This window comes from Amphibalanus amphitrite, unplaced genomic scaffold (assembly GCF_019059575.1).
Source record: "Amphibalanus amphitrite isolate SeventyFive unplaced genomic scaffold, NRLGWU_Aamphi_draft 000803F_arrow, whole genome shotgun sequence".
In the NCBI taxonomy this organism is placed as follows: domain Eukaryota; kingdom Metazoa; phylum Arthropoda; class Thecostraca; order Balanomorpha; family Balanidae; genus Amphibalanus; species Amphibalanus amphitrite.
Window position 1 is genome coordinate 207,060 of NW_024882297.1, and position 13,355 is coordinate 220,414.

General features: G+C 51.4%; 1 long non-coding RNA gene across 1 annotated transcript; it reads left to right on the forward strand.

The window, feature by feature from the left end:
- Window positions 1-11,219: 11,219 nt before the first annotated feature.
- LOC122366393 lies at window positions 11,220-12,958 on the forward strand. The gene is made up of 3 exons (XR_006253879.1): window positions 11,220-11,362; window positions 11,498-11,541; window positions 12,660-12,958. It is a non-coding gene; the product is annotated as an uncharacterized LOC122366393 (long non-coding RNA).
- Window positions 12,959-13,355: the final 397 nt, after the last annotated feature.

Here is a 13,355-nt window from a genome sequence, read left to right on the forward strand (position 1 = left end):
CCCTGTGATAGAAGACCGGAGGCTCTGGTTACCCGTGTAAAAATGAATACTTCAGACGCGTACCGCGTAGGAATTCAGCCCAGTATCGTTGAACAGATAATGCATCGGCCTGAAAAAGTACGGTAACGAAACCTAATTTTGGGTTTTTAGTCGGCCGATCCGTCCCCCCTGTCGAAAATCTGTGGTGACGCACCTGGCACGTAGGACAAAAGTACGTACCTATCGCAAATGTTCGTACAGTATAAAGTACGCATGGACAAAACTACGTCAAGGACAAAAGTACGCATGGCAAAAGTACGTACCTACAGTATAAAGCACGAATGGATAAAAGTACGTCAAGGACACTGGACAAAAGTACGTATCGAAGAAGATACGTATAGGTGGATTATTAAGTACGCATGGACAAAAGTACGTCAAGGACAAAAGCACATATCGTAAAAGTGCGTACAGCATAAAGTACGTAATACGCAAAGCTGGGCGCGTTCCTCGATTTTCGGTAGTGCGTTAGCGTTCCTGCGTTCCTCCGGCCGCGGCTAGTGCGTTCCTGGAATAGCGTTCCTCAATTTTTTTCGCTCGGTGCGTTTGCGTTCCTGCGTTCCTGCGTCCCAAACTATTAACCCGTATTGTATTCTGGCTCTACCAAGCAGCAAATCATACCAAAATCAGTGCAACGCAACACTGTAGCGGACAAGGTAGGCAAATTGCGCCAGTCCAACACTACAGGCGTGTTCTTCACAACCGAAGTCGTGGACAAAGAAATACCGCCGAACCACGCGGCGCGGGCCCAACCAAACACGGGGCGAATCGATCACAGAATACCCAGAATGGCGACACGGGGCCGAAAAGCAACTCGACATCTCTTTTCCGAATCGAATATCTGAAATACGTTTTACCAATATCATCCGTAGGGTTTTCAACAAAAATACAACCTGCTTAAAAATAATAGTTAAGTTGAAAGATGTATCTAAGTAAAAGTTATCATATTTCTTTACACATTTAATGCCTGAAACCGAATCGAATAGTAAACATCACCACTAAATCTAAGCAAGCCTTCCTCGATTCGACCGACAAGTGGCGCCTCTACCGGCAAACACACGTACTCGAGATTCAAACATTTGACACAGAGTTCATTGCCAGCAATATAATTTTTCGGGTGGTTCCGCAAGAACGCAGGAACGCTTCAAAATTTCGGGTGGTGCGTTCCTCTTACTTGCGTTCCTTTGAAAAAACTTTGCGTTCCTGCGTTCTTGCGTTCCTAAAAAGGGCGGTGCGTACGTACGGAAGAACGCAGGAACGCACTAAAGGAACGCACTTGCCCAGCTCTGGTAATACGTATGGACAAGAGTACGTCAAGGGCAAAAGTACGTATCGCAAAAGTACGTCGAGTATAAAGTACGTATGGAATAAGTACGTCAAGGACAAGTAGGCGTATCGCAGAGGTAGGTACGCACAGTACAAAGTACGTATACCTAGACAAAAGTACGTCAAAGAAGAAAAAACACATCGAAAAAGTACGAAAATTATAAAGTACGTATATCGCTAAGGCACGTACCCTTGCTGACTTGCATAGATGTCGCAATCGGTCGCAACTACAGCGAGACATGCAGTGCAAACGGTAGCAGACAGCAGTAGTTTCCCCTACCAAAGTGGTGGTTTTCTACCACAGATGCTCGTCGAGGTCGGAAATTCCAAATACGCGTGTCTGTGAGGACCAGCGACGGTACGCCGCGGCGATAGAGACCGTCTTACGGGAATGCCCCCCGATGAGGACAGCCCGCCATGCCGCTCAAACGGTCACCCTAGAGAGGCCATAGGCCATAGGCTATAGGGTATAGTCCGGCCAAGTCCGGCATAGGCGGCGGAACCGGGAGGGCACAGGGGTGGATCCAGCTCAGAGTTTTTTTTTTGGGGGGGGGGGCAAACCATAACAATTTATCGATTCTTTCCATGCATCGTCCATAGGCGTAATGTTAAAATTATGCCGTTTGGGGGGGGGGGCAAATACCCATTTTGCCCCCCCCTGGATCCGCCACTACCGGGGCACCGTGTTCGGTGCTCCCCCTTGATTTTGGCATTTTAACATTAGCCCTATGGGCGTTGCATGGAAAGAATGGGACCTAAAGTCGGCAGTGCCCCCCCCCTTAATTGAAAGTATTCCGCCGCTACTGTAGTCCGGTGAGGACTTGCATTCAGCACCGGTTGTCTGGTGAGCCGGGTCACCGCCTTGGGTCACCGCCAGCCCGCGAAATGGAGGCGTGAAGGTAACAGTACGGATGGGTTTTGTTTTTGAGGATGAAGAGCATAGGCGTAGGAACGTTTTCGAAAGTGGGGGGGCCAGGGTCCCAGAGGTCCAAAACCTAACCTACCCCCAAAATCCGATTTCTCCTCGGATTTCGGCCACTTTGTTTTCGCAAACATGCTCAGAGGTAAAAAAAAAAAATCGAGACAAAAAAAGAAAAAAAATGGTTGAAATTTCAGGGAGTCTCCCGTCCATAAGCTCAAACTGATGGACGCGTTCCCCTGACCTCCGCAGCCGTTGGCACCCATGCAAATTCCAGAGGCATCCAGCAACTTTTTCATTACGAGCAAGCGTGAAACGTGCAAAGCGAGTCTTTTCAATATACCTATAAAAATCAGCATGAACGGCCCAGCTAGGCTCAGCCAGGCCTATAACGTTTTTAAGAGGTTTTATATCAGCGACCACTGCAACTGGGCTGATTGACTATCACTTATCAGAGGCCGGTGTGGGATTTTTAGACGGTCTGGGCCTTCAGAGGCCAGTTTAACCCTCCACGGCCCGGTCCTATAGGTTTTCTACATACGCGCTGGCCGAAGGGGCGGGCCGGCGGGTACGACCCCCTCGCCGTTTCGCCCCAGGTGGTGCTAGCGCGTCGCGGTAAAACGAGCGTGTGCGCCGTTACGGGACGCAGAGATCGATACCCGATTTTATGGTCCTAGGTCAACCGGTGACCTCTGACACCGTTCCGTGCTTCTATCCTCAGGATACTGAAATCCTTCTCCTCCACACCGCAACCCCCTCCGGGCTGGACAGGCAACTTTATCTCATGCGGGCTGCTCCCTTGGAGCGGCACCGCTGCTCCCGAGGGAGCGCACCCCGTAGCCGGGTGCAGTGAGTGCCTTGGGGCTGGGTGGCCTGTCCTCTGGACGGGCTCAGCCCCGGCGACTCACTAGGGTGCCTGCCCAGACCAATGTCTCCCCCTATATCCTATCATCCTTCCGGCTCTGAAATGGTCTCATTGGACCGAAAGGGCCTAACCCAACAAAACAAACAAAAACCGGTGACCTCTGAGGTCAGGTCAAGTGCCTCAAGGCACGGTTCCGTTTTTGGTGAATAACTTCGCAAAAAATGGCCGCAGAGCCGCGATTTTGCCAGCATCGTGTTCGCCTCTCTCAGGCGCGTCGAATGATATACTTTTTGTTTGGGTGAGGTAAACTTAGGGTGTTGACCTCGGGTCACGGTCAGGTCGGCGTCCCCAGGTCACGAAATTGGTCGAAGGAGGTCATGTCGCATATCATTCGATTCGGCAGGTCTTCTTGAGTCCATAGGTGGCTTTCCCGACTCGCTAGCTCAATTTGATCGGTACCTAGTTATTGACGAAAAACTAATAAGACCCTTATAACTTCATAAATGACGTCGCGCAAGGTCAACATTGCAAAAGTGACGCATCGAACCTTGCAAGGAGTGCATGAAATCACGATTCGGTGTGCTTGAGATAGTTGGAGATCGATCATTCCCGGCGCCAGAAAAAGTTTTCAGTTTATCCCCATTGACTTATACCTAATGGTGTCGGTGAGGTCACGAAAATGACCTGACCTCATATGAACTTTAGGAAAAATCCGAGATATACATTATACAAGTTGAAAGACTCCTATTGGATACTAGGTCCTCCAAGGTTCATTTCCCTGTGAAATCTCCTCTGGCAGTGAGGGCGTTGCGAAGTTGCGACATCTGAAGACCGTGCAGAGGTTCACTTATGACCACATGGGTCAGTGACCTGATCTGACCCGAAAATGCGGTTGGTGTCAAAAGATCCCGTTTGATTCAAAGGTCAGGTATGCCAAGCTTCAGCTCTCTATCGCCGGCGTGTTCGGAGCTATCGCGAAAAAAAAAACTATGGAGGGGCGGCACCCCCCCCCCCCCCCGGCTGGCGAGGGTTAAGGCCCTCAGAGACCAGTACAGGGCCTGCAAAGGGCAGGATGAGACCTTAAGATGCCGACTTGGGCCATCAGAGGCTAATGTGGGTCCTTACAGGCCAGTATGGGCCCTCAGAGGTCAGTGTGGGACCCTAAAATGCCGGCATGGGCCGGTGTTGGACCCCAGAGGCCAGCAGAAGACCCTCAAAAACCAAGATGGGCCTCAGAGGCCAGCATCGGGTCTTCAGAATCCAGTGCAAGGCCCTCAGAGACTAATGCGTGTCCTTACAGGCCAGCATGGGCCCTTAGAGGTCAGTGTGGGGCCGTAACAGACCGGCATGGGAGGGACTTGGAACCTAGAGACCAGCGGAGGGCCCTCATAGGCCAAGGTGGGCCCTCAGAGGCCGATGCGGACCGTTGGAGACCGGCATCGGATCTCCGGAATCCAGTGCGGGGCCCTTAGAGGTCAATGTGGGACCCTAAAATACCGGCATGGGCCGGTGTTGGAACCCAGAGACCAGCAGAAGGCCCTCAAAAACCAAGATGGGCCTCAGAGGCCGGCATCAGGTCTTCAGAATCCCGTGCAAGGCCTCATAGGCTAATGTGGGTCCTTACAGGTCACCATGGGCCCTTAGAGGTCAGTGTGGGGCCCTAAAAGACCGGCATGGGCCGGCGTTGGACCCCTCAGGCCAAGGTGGACCCTCAGAGGCCGATGCGGACCCTTAGAGGCCGGCATCGGGTCTTCAGAATTCAGTGCGGGGCCCTTAAAGGCACCTAAAGGCACCCCAGAGACAGAAATGAGGCCACCAGAGGCCGGTGTGAGGCCCTCAGACGCCGGCTGGGCCCTTGAGGCCGGTTTAGGGGCCCTCAAATGAGGTCAATGTGGGTTCTCAGCGGTCAATGTGGGCGCTTGACCGCCACTGAAGGGCCCTCCGAGATCAGTGTAGGACCCTCAAAGACTGGTTTGGGAGCTGTTAATAGCTAGCGTGGGATTCTTGAGTCTCGTGACAATCGAATAAGGGCCAGAGCCCCATACGCCCATGGGGGCCCATTCAGTGGCGCAGCCAGGATTTCATTTCGGGGGGGTCATCGCCTCCAAAGCGGGCCCCCTAGTGTGCGGGCCCCCCACCCATTTTTCAGAATCTCTCCATATTTCATACACATTCTGCTGAGCGGGCCCCCTTTACTTGCACGATAACCCTGAGCGAGTTTGAACCAGAACATTTGGATAGAACAATAGCTCGGTTATCATCCGGTGCTCAATTTTTGCGCAAATTGACCACGACAGAAATATGTTCTATGACGTAAGAATTCGTATCTTTCGAGGCCGAAATGTGCCCCTTCCGCAATATGCATAGCATATATGCAATCGGATCTGTTGCCTGCTTCCGTCGGACAATATTTAACTAGTCCCATCCCATGTGCCTGTTCTAAGTCATCTATTGGCTGCTGTAGTAAATTGTGCCTTTACTCTTCTTCATTACGTGAATTCGCTCACAAGAATTTTTAACCCTCGCGGCACAGGGGGGAAGGGGCTGATGCATGATGCAACCCCCCTAAAGTTTTTTTTTTCGCAAATAACTCGCGTAAAAAGTGGCTGATCGCAACGTAACTTTCAGTACCCACGCGTTTATCAATTTTACACCTACCCTAGAAATTTCATGACCCTGGCCCAAATGACCTAAAGGTCAATTCAAGGTCAAATTCCGATCTAAAGGTCGGAAAGTAGGCCAAAGCTGGCCGTTCGGCGTATGCCGGCTCGCATTAGCGGCGCGTTTGCAGTCCTTTCGTGGTTTCAAACGTTCAAACATGTGATTTGATGTTGCTCCCATGCATAAGGGTGGATGTCAATGTCACCTGAAGGTCAGGTCAAGAGAAACCTCTCATGGAAAAATTATGAAAAGCTAATTGATCAAAAACAAGGTGGAACAAATCGCTGAAGAAAATGGCATTTGTTCATGACTTACCTACTTAATTACACGGGTTTTGCTGCATAAACTGGTACGTTTGACAATTGAAAATGGCATAGTTGAAAAGAGCATTCAATTTTGTCCTAGATCCATTCATCACTTTTGCATAAAGAGCAACAATATTCTTAAAAATATTAACATTTCAAACCTCTACATAGTAATTCATCGATGGCCTCCATTTTTCAATAGGTAGCCTACGTCAACCTATGCTATGAAATATACTTAGCATGTTCTATAGTAGAACGCATGGTTATCAGTTATCACTAGACACGAGCACCTCTATCATTTTCTCCGATGTTTCTTGTCCTTGGTTACCAAAACATACTGTACTGTACTGTACTGTACTGTACTGTACTGTACCTCGATGCGATGGATATTTTTTTCCCAAACCAAAATACTTAGCCGTCAAAAGGCAATCGACCGAAATGGATACATAACCCACGGACACAAGACCAACCAAACGCCCACCGATCGAAAATACCCCTTGTTCGCGTTGCGGAGCAAGCGGGTCACCCTAGGGGGCCCCATTCACCCGAGGGCCCGGGTCCTATCCACACGGGGGCTCGAGCCCTATCCACACGGGGGCCCGGGCCACGTCCACCTGGGCTCCGGGCCCCATCCACCCGGGGCTCCGGGGCCCGTCCACCAGGGGGGGGGGGGCGAGCCCCATCCACCCGGGGCCCGGGCCCCATCCACCCGGGGGTCCGGGCCCCGTCCACCCAGGGGCCCGGACCCCATCCACCCAGGGGGCCAGGGCCCGTTCTCCCAAGGGCCCGGGCCCCATCCACCCAGGGGGCCAGGGCCCGTTCTCCCAAGGGCCCGGGCCCCATCCACCCGGGAATCCGGGCCCCGTCCACCCAGGGCTCGGGGCCCGTTCTCCCGGGGCCCGGGCCCCATCCACCCAGGGGGCCCGGGCGGCGGGCCCGTTCTCCTGGGGGCCCGGGCCCGTTCTCCCGGGGCCCGGGCCCATCCACCGGGGGTCCCGGGCCCCATCCACCAGGGGGCCCGGACCCGTTCTCCCGGGGTCCCGGGCCCCATCCACCCGGGGCCCGGGCCTCATCCACCCAGGAGGCCAGGGGGCGTTCTCCTGGGGGCCCGGGCCCGTTCTCCCGGGGGCCCGGGCCCATCCACCGGGGGACCCAGGCCCCATCCATCCGGGGGCCCGGGCCCGTTCTCCCGGGGGTTCAGGTCCCGTCCACCCGGGGCTCGGGGCCCGTTCTCCCGGGGACCCGGACCCATCCAACGGGGGCCCCGGACCCCATCCATCGGGGGCCCGGGCCCAATCCACCCGGGGGCCCGGACCCATCCACGGCGGCCCGGGCCCCATCCACCTGGAGCCCCAGGCCGACCCCTCACCCGTGGTGTCCCAGTAGGCATTTCTCAAAGCGGGCTCGTCCAATTAGATTGCGACCTCTCTCCTCTCTCTCTCTCTCTCTCTCTCTCTCTCTCTCTCTCTCTCTTTCTCTCTCTCTCTCTCTCTCTCTCTCTCTCTCTCTCTCTCTCTCTCTCTCTCTCTCTCTCTCTCTCTTTCTCTCTCTCTTTCTCGAGCGGGCTCCCGACAGAAATTTCGGGGGGGTCAGCTGACCCTCTGACCCCCCCCCTGGCTGCGCCACTGGGCCCATTGGTTGTTTGGGGGGGGGCCAAATGATATGATGGCCCCCTGATTAGCCTTTGGAGGGGGGAAGGGCATGGCCCTGATCCCCCTCTGCGACCGTCACTGCACTGAAAGTGGAAGGGGGAGGGGCAGAAACAGACATTGCTGGCCCCCAGCCTGTTTGAAACGAGGCTGAGGCACGGTCACCCTGGCCCCCAGCTAGTACGTCTTTGACGAACTATGCCGACCCCAAGCAGATAAGGTCAAGCGTTGGTCGTTTGTATACGCATTCTCCTGCACCGTGCTAGTATTGTCTTAATATTGCCTATACCTTTTTAGTGCTCGCTGTCCCGCGCCTCGTATTCAACAAAATGCTGTCACCAGGACTCACAGTCTTGTCTCTGATATGGTTTCCTTCATTGAGTGAAGGAAATTGCGGTCAATAACGCTGTAGAAACAAAAAGGAATCCTCATTAAAGGGCAAGCTGAATAGTTGTCAAGTTACCGGGTGGTAGGTTAGGTACACACTCAAAACTTTTTTACTACCTCCTGGAGGGTTCATTTTCATCAAACCAGCAAAATAAGAGTATATTGAAAGGGTAACTCTTTGCTACCATTATGTGCATAGTAACGGTACGTGGTTAATATGAACTTATTCGCCAGCGAAGAGTATTATTACCATGCAAATATCAATATTACTCTCGCGATCCAGATCATCACGAAAACACTTTCCTTCTGGGTATCGTGACTCGTGTACAGATAGTCGTTTCATGCGTGGATCTTGTTTACCCTCGTGAAGATGATATTTGAAATGGAATCACTCAGCCAATCAGAAACGAGATCGGCCGTTTGCGGTTTGAAGGCCGCGCGCATCTGTCAGTTTTCGGCCGTTGGTCTCCGAGAGCGGATGTGAGCAGTGTCGGTGCCGCGCGGCGTGGCCGTTGGTGATTGTGCTTGCGTGTTGTTCATCGCCTATAGAGCCTCTGTGGACATTTTATTGTAAGTACCGATGTGCTAGAGCATTGCATGCCGTTGAGTGGTGCTAATTTGACCTGGTTAACAGGACCCCGTGCACGGCCACGTGGCCTAGGTTGTGAGTACGTACATTAATTTTGTTGTGATGCTACAAGTTTATGCATTTTGAAAAAGCCTTGCACTGTAGTGATCCAGTCTCATTATCTCACGCAGACGGGCGACCACCCAGGAACGCCGTCGCTCTCTTCAAATATTGTGCGCTGTGCCTTATTCAATATGAGGGCGCTGAATGTCTTGTATTCACATTCAAAGTGCATTCAAGTTGTATCGTGGTGTTTATTTACCGCTTGTGCATTGCTGAACGCTTCGTATAAATTCGTATGCATAAGTGAAGAGTCTCACAATGTGCATGGCTGGTGTGCCCCTCGTATTGTTTGTACGGAAGCCAAATATACATTGTTGCTCTTGAAGCATGTTTTTTTAGTTGGTGAGCTCCGGTTAACAGAAGCTTCGTGAAGCTTCTGAAGAGCGTCTGTGGGTCCGTTACCATCCTCTGGGGGGTTTACACTAAAGGAAAGAGTAAACATTACCATGTGACAAAGGGTAGGCCAGAAGAATATGCTCTCTGTAGGAGGGTAAAGCACAGAGTAGATGATGCGTTACTCCCTAGAAAAGGGTTCCGTTTAAGATTTACCCTTTCAAAGAGTGTAACCCGAAAAATGTTACACTCTAGACAAGAGTAAATCAAAAGAGTTTACCATTCAGAAGATGGTAAAAAACGTCTGTGTGTCATGTTACCCCTCCCTGGCGAGTTTACTCTTCATGAAATAGTAAAATGTACCATCTGGAAGGTGGTAAAAAACGTCTGTGTGTCAAGCTACCATGCTATGGCGGGTTTACCATTCAGGAAATGGTAAAAAAGTTTTCAGTGCAGACAGACACTTAAGTCAGCAAAAAGTGGGGGGGGGGGGCCAGTTAACATTGCTGGCCCCCCACCTCCGAAAGTGGGGGGGCCATGGCCCCCCCGGCCCCCCCCTGTTCCTACGCCTATGATGAAGAGGACTGAGGCTGAGCACGGATTTTTAACATTTTTGAGACGTTGATCCTTTTTACCTATGTAATAGGTATAGGTAGGCATACGTATGTATACCGGGATGCCTATGAGCAGAGCTGTGGAGTCAGAGTTGGAGCTGGAGTCGGTGTGAGTCGACAATTCTGCCCGGAGTCGGAGTCTGAGTCGGAGTCGGAGTCGCCAAAATATACCCGACTTAAACTCTGGAGTCGGAGTGAACGCTGCATGGCTCAACGCCATGCTCTGCCCCAGTTTGCTTGACGATACTAGGTATGCTCCCCAGCCAGCAAAATAAGCCATGGGCCGTATCTGATTTTCCTGGCTTGCTCCGGCATCTTACTCCGGCCGAGGTACGGGCAGGGTCTGGCGCGGGGCCATATTGCTGGAGCTGACACACGATCCTGGAACTCGTCCGGACCACAACCGGACGTAAGCCGTATCAGTTGTGCCGTACCTCAACCTACTTAAGCCACGGTAAGCCAGAGCAGCTACGAGATAGCCGGACCTAACCAATAGCCAAAGCACGCTGGGCAGGCAGCCAGACTTGAGCCGGACTTCTAAAAATGTGACTAATTGCATTGCATCGATGGTCCCTGCAATACCAAATAATTATCGGTGATACCGGATAGTTATCCCTCTTTTTCCGGATGTCGAACGCAAGGCATATTGCTGGCTGGGTCGTGTTGACCTTTCGAAATCAGATTTTGTCAAAAGAAGGCCATGCTACTGTATTGAACTAGCGATATGAATTTTGAGAGAAGTGTCCAGAATCGGAGTCGGAGTCGGAGTCGGAGTCACCCGAAAACCCATCGACTCCGCAGCCCTGTCTATGGGCCTTCAGCTCCTGTGAATCGGTATAGCTTGTGGAGCTAGACTCCCAGAACATACGTCGTACAAGATTTTACCAGAATCTTCACTATCTTGCATGATCTTATAAGATTCTGAAGACAGTCTTGTAAGTCTTAGCAGATCTTGTACAAGATTACCCAACGTCATACAGATCTTATAAGAATCTGGTATAGGCAGATTCTTGCAAGAATGCTGATTCTGGTAAGATTGAGCAGATCTTGTACAAGATTGCCCAACATCATACAGATCTTATAAGAATCTGGCATAGGCAGGTTCTGGCAAGAATGCTGATTATGGTAAGATTGAAGAATCTTACAAGAATGTGCTGATCCCAGGCATCTCCCGCTAATCACTTGACACCTTTAATTAATGTTTTTCGCCTAATTAAAGGGCTCGCTGAATTCTCACTCAAATGCGATCATTTGCTCCACACGGTCCTACGGAGAACAGTTGTAGGCGACGCACATGTGTTCTAGAGACTGTACCGACTGGAATTTAGCGACCACTTGTCCGTTTTTGAGACTGTACGGTCGGCGGCGGGCGACTTCGGCCGGCGGCTTCTCGCCTCAGGCGGGGTCTGCCGTCCGGGACGGACGGCAGATCCCGCCTGAGGCGAGGAGGGGAAACTCCGCGTCCCCCTCCGCCGCATTCCGTCCGTCCCATTCGCTGCCCGCTCGCGGTGTGAGGACGGAAGTGTTGAGTGTGTGCGTTGCGGTGCCGTCTGCCGTCTTCTCTTCCGACATGCAGGTCGGTAAGTTTCTGCCATGCCGTGTAACAATAAGAAAATTGATCCCAATATTTACATCATCACAGACCAAAACCGGCGCCGAAACGTTCACTTGAAAATAGTTGATCACCTGACATTTTTTGCCTGCCACACAGGGAATAGTGCTGACGGTAGCGTCATGCGGCGAAACTGGACCCAGGTGAGTGTATGTATAGGATAGTACGTACATGTGAGTATGATAGCTAAATATGCTGATATCTTTAACCCTCGCCCGTAAACGGTGTTTTGCCACCTTCGCCCATGCAGGGGGGGGGGGGTGCGACCCCCCCCTGGCGTTTGAAAACGGAGCGTCGTAGAGCTTAGCGGAAAAGACCAACGGATTGCTCTCAACGAGATCTCGCGATTGGTGGTATATTTTTGGTCCTAGGTCAACATTTGACCTACTTATGACCGGTCAAAGGTCAAATTTTCGGAAAAATCTAACTTTTTCAGATTTCCGCGCCGATTGCGGCAAAACGGTAAGAGATTCGACTTGAAACCTTCACTATCGTGATCCTTGATCAATTCTCTATCGTTTGGTGTATATTTCGATGTCATAACTCTAAAAATGATGCGTTGGGAGCATCGGAAGTCTGCAAGGTCATTTGTGCATTGGGTCACGTCAGGCGTGTGACGTCACTGACCTGACCCTGACCCAAAATGAACTACAAGAAACAACCGACGATGCCTGAAATGGATAGCAAATTCGAATTCAGGGCATCAAAATACCCCCGAAAAGGCATACAAGTGCAAGAAGTCATTACAGGTCAACCGAGGTCACTGACCTTACCTTGACCTTTAGTAACCTTCAAAATGTCAACGGACATTGTGCCAATGTCAAATCAGCCAGTTTTGATTCTAAAACAATCCATCAGTGTGTCAGGTCAGTCGGCATTTATACCAATGTGAAGCAATCTCCAATTTAGCGTAAATCTGGCCGGAGGTTGTTCCCTTTATGACGTCATAACTCCGTGACCTGACATGACCTTGACAAAAAATATTTTACCAAAAGTTGCGCAAAGGATGCCCCAAAGGGTACTGAAAATTTGAGCAGGCTATCTGAAACGGTTCGGCGTGTAGCTAAGAAAAAACTCAGGGGGGGGGGGGGGTTGCACCAACCCCCCCCCCCCTACATGGGCGAGGGTTAACCGAAAACGATTGCTCACTGAATTAACTCAAAGTCCCATCAATTCTACTTTTTGGCTGATACTGGCTCACCTTTTTACATCTGGCTCCGGATGGCGGATACCTGATTATATGAATGTCATTTCATTTCAGCAATCAAAAATCTCGGCTCACAATATGCGATGCAAGGCACGACGAACGACATCCTCCTGTGTTCGAGTGGCTGGATGCAGACGAAACGGCGGCCTCGACGATAATTGTGATGTGACGTGACGTCAACGTGTGATGAGGTGATGTGACTGTGACGTGTGGGTGACTCGAAAAGTAAAGGGCTGTTAGTATGTGTTCTCAGATGGACATTTTTGTGAATATTGATTTTAACGTTTACGTTGGAACATCATTTCATTTCACTTCATGGATTTCGCATACATACGGGTCTCGACATAAATACAATTGAAACGATATCTTAGGGCGATGTGTCTGGAATTTGGAAGTCTTGTGCAAGGCTTGCAAGTCTTTGATAAAACTTGCAAGACTTGCTCAAGACTTGCCAGAGTCTTAGCAAGTCTTGAAAAAGTTTTGCCAGAGTCTGGTACGAGACATGCTGGAGTCTTGTACAGGGTGTCCGGAAAGTCCTGGCGCTTCTCTTATATGCCGTCTAACGAGCGCTGTGATTGGTGGACGATCAGCCAATCACCGCAGGCGTGACCCCTCACTGACCGGTCAGCCGTGGGCCGTGTAAATTTGACCTTGAAATTGCGTTCAGTCATGGAAAAACAGACGAAGAGGCAACTTGTCGCTGGCTGTCTGCGCGCGGCGGCCGGGTCCGGCATGACCGAGGCGCAAGTC